General features: G+C 42.3%; 1 protein-coding gene across 1 annotated transcript in view; it reads left to right on the forward strand.

Moving 5' to 3' along the window:
• Window positions 1-8,921: 8,921 nt before the first annotated feature.
• RHBDD1 (rhomboid domain containing 1) overlaps window positions 8,922-9,012 on the forward strand; it is a 54,959-nt gene continuing 54,868 nt past the window's right edge. The window contains exon 1 of the mRNA XM_010568292.1: window positions 8,922-8,956. The gene's annotated coding sequence lies outside the window, so the exon portion shown is untranslated. The remainder of the gene's footprint in view (window positions 8,957-9,012) is intronic.

The raw sequence follows: 9,012 nt of genomic DNA on the forward strand, positions 1-9,012 counted from the left end.
CCTATGTCCATCTCAGTGATGCAAGCCTTCTATAAGCATCAGTAACTGCGTTATGCACAGAATGCATGTTTCCCTTGCAGGCTCTGGTTGGCACATACAGCAGTCTCATTCTGTTTGTGTGAAAGTTTCATATTTTTCCCCATTATGAGTCCCCACAGCCCAGATTGATAGTAGACCCAGCTGTCCTTTATAATTACATTTTAATGACTTAGGATGGTTGTTTGCATTTTGGCAACTTGTTTAATAGTGATGACATTTAAATTGTCACAACTAGGCTTCAAAGTTATCAATTTATTAGATGATCAGGAAACTTCACACCTATGGTGGTGAGGTTTTTTGGCTGCAAACTCAGTAATCCATCAGCACACTGATTTATATAATGAAGGTTATTTCATAGGGACATGCTTTAGTTAATTCAGCCCTGAAAGGGATTAACTTGCACAAATTAAAAAAGGTTCTGTTTACTTATTTGTTATTACTTTAGATTGACAGACACTCTAAACACACACATATTGTGTTTTGTCTTCTGTTGCTTTCTTCATTTCAGTATATTGACTTTTTTGTGCACACATCCATTTATTTCTTTTCCTTCTGCAAATGAACCTGGGATTTGCAGAATCACATATGATTCCTTCAGAGAAACACTTCTCATACACCAACAGAAGTACTCAAATACTGCATAGACTATATACTTGGTAGATTTTTTTGCTAAGTATTTCAACACCCCTCCCCCAATGGTACAGCAAAACAGGTGTCCAACTTCTTATATAAATGTAGAAGTCATGAATAGCAGAAAAATTAACCCTGATTGCCTGTTCTGAATATCAGGTTCAATCATAACACTGTCAGCTCCCTGGCATTTTTCCTACATACTGCTTGTTTACCGCTCTCCCTCCCCATTTCCAACCCAATGGTTTCAAGTCTCTCTGAAGTCTCCTGCCCATCTCCGTTTGACCTGCTGCCTGGAAAAGAACCACCACATGGTACGGGCAGGTAAAGCTGTGTAAGCTTACTTGCAAATCTACCAATGCACAGCCCCCCAGCTGCCAAGAGGGCACAGCTAAAAATGATCAGTGCTGGACAGGCCTGTTAGACAAACTTGGTATCTTTTGCCATGCCTCCAGTACCTGAGCTCAGCTCTGGGATTTGCATGCACACCCTTGGCCGTTCCCATCACATGGCACAGAGCAGCTCCCCTCACCAAAAAGACTGACCGTGAGGGGCAGCTGCAGGAGGTGGTAGAGCTGCACACTTCTGTGAGATGGGTGGCTGAGCAACCCACACTTCTGTCAGATGAGACTGACGCTGGTCAATTGATTCAGAAGTTACTGGGGGAGGCCAGCAAGCAGGTAAAATTGCCACACACTAATTTTTCAGGAAATCAACTAAAAGATGCTCATATATGTGGCTGGTGATCAATATCAACATGGATTTGTCAGTCATCACTGAGGAAAGCTGCTCTGGCAGGGGCAAAAGGGGGACTACTGCTCACTAAGTCCCCAATGTCACAAATACCACTGTTGAAAGGCACCATGCAGATGCAAGCTAACATCTTGTGAGCTCCCACTGACCTCGGGGACTTGGCCCACTATTGGGTCTGCCATATAATTTTTCCTCTGAGAGCTGATTTTAATACACAAACAGGAGAAAAAAAATCTAATGAAAGTACTTCTCTTTACGTTTTTGACTGGCTTTTCCTCCTTATCAGTGGTATTACCTTCAAGCAAGCAATCATTAAGTAAACAGATCTCAAAGAAAAGTCATTTCAAGTACAGATTTCTTCCACTAAATTCCCTGGAGTGCCCACTCTGTAGCCCTTGGGCAAAATCCAGCATGAATTTGTCTTGAGAATAGGCCAATGCTCATTAATCAAGCAAGGCCTGGCTGAAATCTGCACAAGCGGCTGTGCAGAACGCTGAGTCACCTCATTGTAACTGATCTAGGTACTCTGCAATGCCAAAAGCCAAAAAGCTGCCAGAGACCATTATTTTACAGATGGAAAGCCAGTGAAGAGAACAAGGAAAGTAATTAAAAAATATATTTCTCAAGCCCATTGGACACAGATCAAAGTTAAAACACAGAATGAATAATCAAAATAAATGTGACAGGTAGCAGAAATACATATTATTCAGTTGCTGAAAGAAAAAGCTGCAAATAGACTCTCCCAAGTTTTTAGGAGAGGAGAAAGAGGTCCCCAGGGCAATCTCTATGGGAATTCTTTGACTCTGGGAAGTGGGAGGGTTCATCTCACCAAGGGCTGAAAAACTTGCCCTTCTACCTAGAAAGCTGGAAGATCCCCAGAAACCTGAACAAGTCCTCAAAAGTTTGCATAAACACCCATGCAGATGGCCAAGCACTATCTTTATGCCCTTGTCGGTGCTCATTCCATGCCAATCGCAAGTCCTCTGCCCTGACCTCTGCTTTGTTCCAGAGGTGGCCTTTGAAGTGTGAGATTCCCACTGTGGAGATGGCTTGTGGGACAGGACAGCCCAGGGCTAGATTACTTGTTCTAGCTGGGAGCTGTCCTGCCGCCTCTCAGCACATGCAGGGGATGATGTGAATCTTGCCTGCTCCAGCCCCACCCAGGGCCTGCAGGCTGATCTGATCCCAAGCACCTAGCCTTGTGATTTTGTTTAAAGAAGATTAGAAAGCTCTATCAGCAGAGGACTGACAGGCAATCATCTTCAGCAGAGTGGAAAATAAACAAGAGCAGTAGGACAGCAGCCTGTTGCAGCTGCTTGCACAGTGACTGCACCATGGCAGGCCGTTTCTACGCCTCAGCTGCATGTCACAGGAGGCCGTCGCAGAAGTACAACATGGAGGCATCTCCACTGCTATCGCAGGTCTGAAGGGGGGCTTCCATCTGTATTTGTTGGTGCCACCGACAAGCAGTACTATGTCTGTCTACACGCTGCTTTGTCCTGAGGAGACCATTATGGCTACAACAGCACTACCATAAAAACAGGGGTGAAACTTGCTGCTCAAAACCAAGCTAAAGACCGATGCTCATTTCCTATACAAACATAAGAAAAAGCATCATCCCCAGCAGATTCACCAGTTATTTCCACTCAGTTGCTATGTGTAATTTCCAGCATGCTCTAAAGGTAATCAAGAAAAACGGCCCTCAATTTTTATTTAACTTTGAAGTCCACTGCTTCTATTTCAGATCTGAATAAAGTATTGTGCACCTGAAAGCTTGTCCGCTTTTCCCATCTATACTCGCTGATCAAAAAAATATATTTGCCAGAAAATTCTGTTTTGCCAGGTTAGAGTGAAATTTCTCCTGAGCTGAACCAGAGTAACACTTAGCTACAAAATTCAAGCTCCTAGGTTTGGTGATATTGAGTAGTTCTACTTAGTTTGATTATAATTCATACATTATTTTCTATGCTAAAAACACTTAAATGCTTCAAAAAGCCAGTTTGATCTTCACTTAATTTACTTCTTTCTACAGCAGCTTTGTAATTTCTACCGACTCTTTTAAAAACAGAGCCAATAATGAAAAAAATTAAAATAATGCTTTGATAGAGCTTACCAGCTTTGAATTGCCACTTTCAGATTCGCTGCCTGGAATATCATATCTGCCTCTTTCTTACTCTGGAACGACTTATGTGAAGGGGCCCCAGCCGCAAGGTACCCGAGCAAGGGGCAGGGAAGGTCCAGGGCTGGCAGCTGGGTTCAACCAAGAGCCCAAATCACAGTGCAACCCACAGCGATGAGGAAGGTCAGAGGCAAGTCCGAGAAGTCAGGACTGGACACAGCACCAGGATGGCTGGATTGAGCCATCAGCCCAGGCCTGGCTCAGCAGGGCCCATAGCCAGGGCAGGGCCGTGGTGGAGATGGAGACCACCACTGCTACAGCCCCCCTAAAGAAGAGCCTGAAGCCTTGGGCTGACCTTAAATGGAGCTCCTGAGCCCCCAGGCAGGGGGTGCAGGTAGGGGGACCCAAATGAGGCTGGTCAGGGCAATTAAGGCCTATCAGTGTGCTCTGAGACCATGACAGATGCCTTTGTTAGGCTTAGTTTTGTTAAATAAAACTTAATATGTTAAAGACAACTTTAGAAAGCCCATTAAGTTAAAACCAGTTTGGTTTATGTAACCAAAAACAAATAATCAACTCCCATTTCAATATTATGAATATTATGAGTACTACGACATACTATGCCTCCTCACTACTTCTGGGGCTCCAACTTCCAAGGGAAATACAGCTTCTCTCATTGCACGAACACAGAAGTAAAAAGATTGACTCGTGAAGTAAAATTTTAGGAACAGTCTTTCACTGGTGTCAGCCCATCTTCCAAATGCTTCCCCACTCCTACCTCTGCCTCTCAACCTCTCTGCAGGGGACATGAGTCAGGTTGGTGAGCATATACGTTGTAGAACCAAGGTTAGCGTAAAAAGACAAAAACATGCAGAACCTGAATTCTACTTATATATCCATGAGAAAATACAGAGCAAGAAAAGACTTCCAAAAGGGGGCTTAATGTAATTTCTGGAGAAATTCCTTTACTATCTTTGACAAATCCTTCTTTACAAGGAGTGCCAGATAAAGCCCTCCAGTATTGCCTCTGGATTAGCCCAACTTTGAGAGCTGGGAACCTGGGAGTACTACAAATCAACGTTTCATCTTCCTGGGGGAGCACATCGCTTCCACTGTCCTGGCATCCTGCAGGCCAATGGAGCACACAAAGATGTCACCAGATTACTGATACATCCATGTTATAAAGCAGTTAAAATTTCATTAAAAATTGGATCAAACCCCATCTTTCCATAAAGGAAAACATTATGTGAATGCTTTATAGAAATGGGAAATAATCACAAAATTTTCACAGCTACAGTATTAAAAAAATTCCCTGCCAGCAGCAGAATGTACTTTAACTTCATGATTTGTATAAACTGTGAATGATGAGATGTAAATTATGTTGCCACTGAAAAAAGAACTGTATTCAACAGAATATTTTCTGCCTATAGTATTATTATGGTTAACAACTTTCAGACTGTTTTAGTAATGACTATTTAACATTCCTATGGCCAAGCAAAATTAAGATAAATGCTTGCATATATGTATTTTAAAATCAATTTTAGACGACAGCAGGTTACTCTGGTTATTCCATAACCAATAACTTTTTACATTATAGGTTTTTTGTACCAGTGATCTCAAATTATATTCTCTTTGATACCTTTTTTCAGAAAGCTCTTTAGTTGCGTAGAGGGATTGCCTGGTACCATCTTCCTGGCATATTTCACACATTAATTTCCTTAATACTGCCTTTTGGCCTACTCTCTTCTCTTCTGGTCACATACAACAGCTTAGGCTTTTGAGGATGAAAATGCTTTGGTTTAACTGAAGTCTCTCAATGCAATGTGGAAGTATCTGGATAAGCAGGAGGTGACTAGATGATCAAAGGCCCCTTTGGCTGTAAGTGTTGTGAAACCTTTTTGATGTTAGTCCGTTTCTTCTGGCCCACGTTCAGACCAATACACTCTTTTATTTTCCACCAGATGTTTCTTCTATTCCTTCCGGCAGACTATATGAACAGATCAAGAACCTCCAGGATATATTCCTTTTTATCTCTATAAGCTGGAGAGAAAGCATCTACATTTTTCACTCCATTTGTCCATATTGTATTATAAAGCTATAGTGTGGGTGGTAATGGCAGCTGAACTGGAGAAAGTACATCACCAGCTAAGGAAAAGTTAGTATGGGTGGGCTACATAGCAATGACAAAGTTAATGTCAGATCAAAGACTCTGAAAGAGCAAGCCCTGAATTCATACAAAACATTTGCTATCAGATGGTATTTCTGTATGTACCTCTCAGAAGGGCTTGCCTCCACAGTTTCCAAAGCGTTGTTTTCAGAACCAGAATGGTAGCAGTGGTACAATAGCTGTATATAAACTAGTAACATGTTTAAACCGATCCTTTAAGCATCTGTATTTTGTTAATTTTCTGACAGACTCATAATATTCCATGTATCAAATTCTGAGTTACTGCTTCTCTCTTCTTCTACTATTTGTAAACACTGTCATGTACTGACAGCCTAGAAAAGTCACAGTTCCTTTACCATAACTATGCTTTGACATTCTTCTTACATTTGTGGACTAGTCCTAACTAGTTCCTTCAAGATTAACATACACAGTGTTTCAAATATGCTGCTATCAGATTCCCAGCATTAATTAAAAACATATCCTTCAGATATGGATTTAATTTGCATCCATGCATTCCATAGCAGGCTGTTTCTTCCCAATTATTTCATGTTGGAAAGCCTTGGTATAAATCTCAGAAAAAATGAGTATTCTGAGACCTGCTCTACTGCTTCAAAAACATGTTTAAACCTTGTGCTATTAAGCAAAGGAAAGATCTCAATGTCACTTTTTCATTATGGGTCAACACATGACTAAGCTGTATGTTTACACTGATAATAGCTGTATTATAAATATTTACATGGATTATATAGTTAGCAATAAGGCGTAAGCAGCGCTAACCGTATGCGTCACTCCTGTGCTAAGTGTACATGGGTTATAAAAATGATGTTTTTGTTTATTTCTTCCTTATTTTCTTTCCAAGTATTGAATTCTCTTTCTAATCAGGCCAGCCATTACTAGGAAACAGAACCTATACTGTTAATAGTCACTGAAATGGAAAGGGATATTGTCTTACATGAACTCAACTAACCTTTTATGTGCCAGCCCTTCCGCCAAACTGAATTGCTATTCTTACTCAAGAACATGTTTCATGTTGAGGAAAGCTGGGTAATTGCACAGATGTATGAGCAAGGCTAAAGAAATAAAATTCATCAACTTTTGAATTTTTCCATAAAAAAAAAGTTGTAGTTTGCAAACAGTATTTCTCATTTTATTCAAGTTTATTGATAAGAAAAATGAACATTCAGACAAAAAGGTAAAAGACATCCATGAGGTAAATCGTGGCCTGAGATTAAAGAAAGAGAGCAGCAGGTGTTTTGGTTTTTTTTCTAACCAGTGCAGTCAGTTGACCTGCAAACCCAGTAGAACTAGCTATTTATGCAAGTATAAAATATTCCAGATCTGCATTTTTTTTAGCAAAATTTGTATAGAACAAGAAGAAAACAAATTTTAAGAACTTAATGGGTATCAAATCCTACACTTGGCTAAAAAGTACAAGAAAAATGTTTTTTTTTTTAATCTATCTACATATGTGGCCCATTAATTATAGCATCTGAACACATCATTCATTTACATAGCCTCTCATTGTTCCTGTGACTTTGATTATCCGTGCCGTATCCATAAGGACCTGAAAAGACAGAATATTAATAAATGATTGCTCAGGTTGACCCAGGAAGTGAACTAAGAATGAAATCCAGATCTTCTAGGTCCCAGAAAAGAACCACAACCTCAGGACTTGTACATCCAGTAGTAAGATCTGGACCTGTACTCAGGCAATAAATACTGCATCTTTAAGAATTACAGACTGGAATTGTGATTGCATGAAAATGGAGTATGCTATTACAGAAAATGGTGCCAATTATAGAAAACCTGGTGTATGATTGAAAATCTATCAGTCTAGGCATTTATAACTCCCACATCCTGTGATTTCTACGAATTATTATGATTAGCATTAATTGAGGTAACAGATCTAAATGTGCCAAAACTAGGGAGCTTAAGATAACGTGTCTAAATGGTGGCACACACTGAATCTGCCCTCCTCTTTTGGCTTCTGTTCATTCTTGGAAGAGAAGACTATGCTGAAGTTGCTTGTTTTGGCAAAGCCTGCTTCTTTAACTTGATCTCCACCCTATTTCTAGGAATTCAGCCCCTTTCGTGCCTGCCAGTCTGCTGAGCTGTGTGCTGTTTTTGGAAGGGCAGAATACAATTTTCTTATAAATTCTATGACATACTTGTATGAGTTGCCAAAATGTTCTATGGAACCTAAGTGCCACATAAATGACAGCAAAATAGGGCCGTTTACATGTAGCTTTGGCTATGAATTTTGTATGATTCATTTCTAGTCACATATTTGCACCATCAGCTTGCCAACATTTCCATGATAACCTATTATTTTAGGCATTTATAATTTGCTCAATGTATTCCCTACTGAATATTATTAACAAAGCTTGAAGTCTAGGTATCTGTATCAAATTTGGGGAGTAATACTTAACACCATAGTACTCTATGCAAGTGAAACTAACACGTTCATCCAATTGCCTTTAATGCTTGAAAAAAAAAAAACAAACCGTTGAACTATTACAGAGCTAGTTACTGTTTTGCATGTGCAGCAAGACATTTTCAAAGGGAACCTAATTATGCATTTTAATGGTAAGTAGTACCAGTAACCGATATTTTCGCAGGCGTTATTAGAATAAACACAATTCAAAGCCTTCCAACCGAGAAGTCAGGCACCTTTTATCACCTGGAGCCGATATTTCACCAGAACGTACTCGCTGAGGGGCTCTGCTTAAAAGCCGGCGTGCTCCTCGCCCGCTCTTAAACACCCCCTTATCTTCGCCGATTTGTATCCGCCTGAACACCACCCCCTCCCGCCTGCAGTGCAGATAAAGCTAATAGGAGGCCCTCGCCCACTCCTCAGTAATTGCCTCAGCTGCTGGGCGGAACCCTTCTGAGCTACAGGGCGGAAACCGGGCGCTACGCGAGCGGCAACGGGCCTGGCGTCGGCCTGCCGCCCCTGCGCCGCGCTACTCCCCGGGCCCGGCTACTCTGCGTCAATTGTAACGTCCCCCGCCAGCAGCACCCTCGCAGCCCTGCCGCAGGTACAACCGACCCTCCCCCACAGCCCGCCCCTCCGATGGACGATGCCCGCGGCGGGCCGGACGCCTGCCGGCGCATGCGCGGCCGCGGACAGCACGGAGGACAGGGCTGGAAACCGCCTCCCTCGCCGCTGAGTGGTGGCCGGGTCACGTGGCGCAGCGGGAGGGCCCGGGCTGGTGCTGCTGCCGCCGCCGCTGCGCGCGCCGGAGAACGTGAGTGCTGAGGCGGGGAGGGGGCGCGCGCCGCCGCCGGCGCGGTTGGTGCCCTC

Source organism: Haliaeetus leucocephalus, unplaced genomic scaffold (assembly GCF_000737465.1).
Source record: "Haliaeetus leucocephalus isolate CR32 unplaced genomic scaffold, Haliaeetus_leucocephalus-4.0 Scaffold240, whole genome shotgun sequence".
NCBI lineage: Eukaryota > Metazoa > Chordata > Aves > Accipitriformes > Accipitridae > Haliaeetus > Haliaeetus leucocephalus.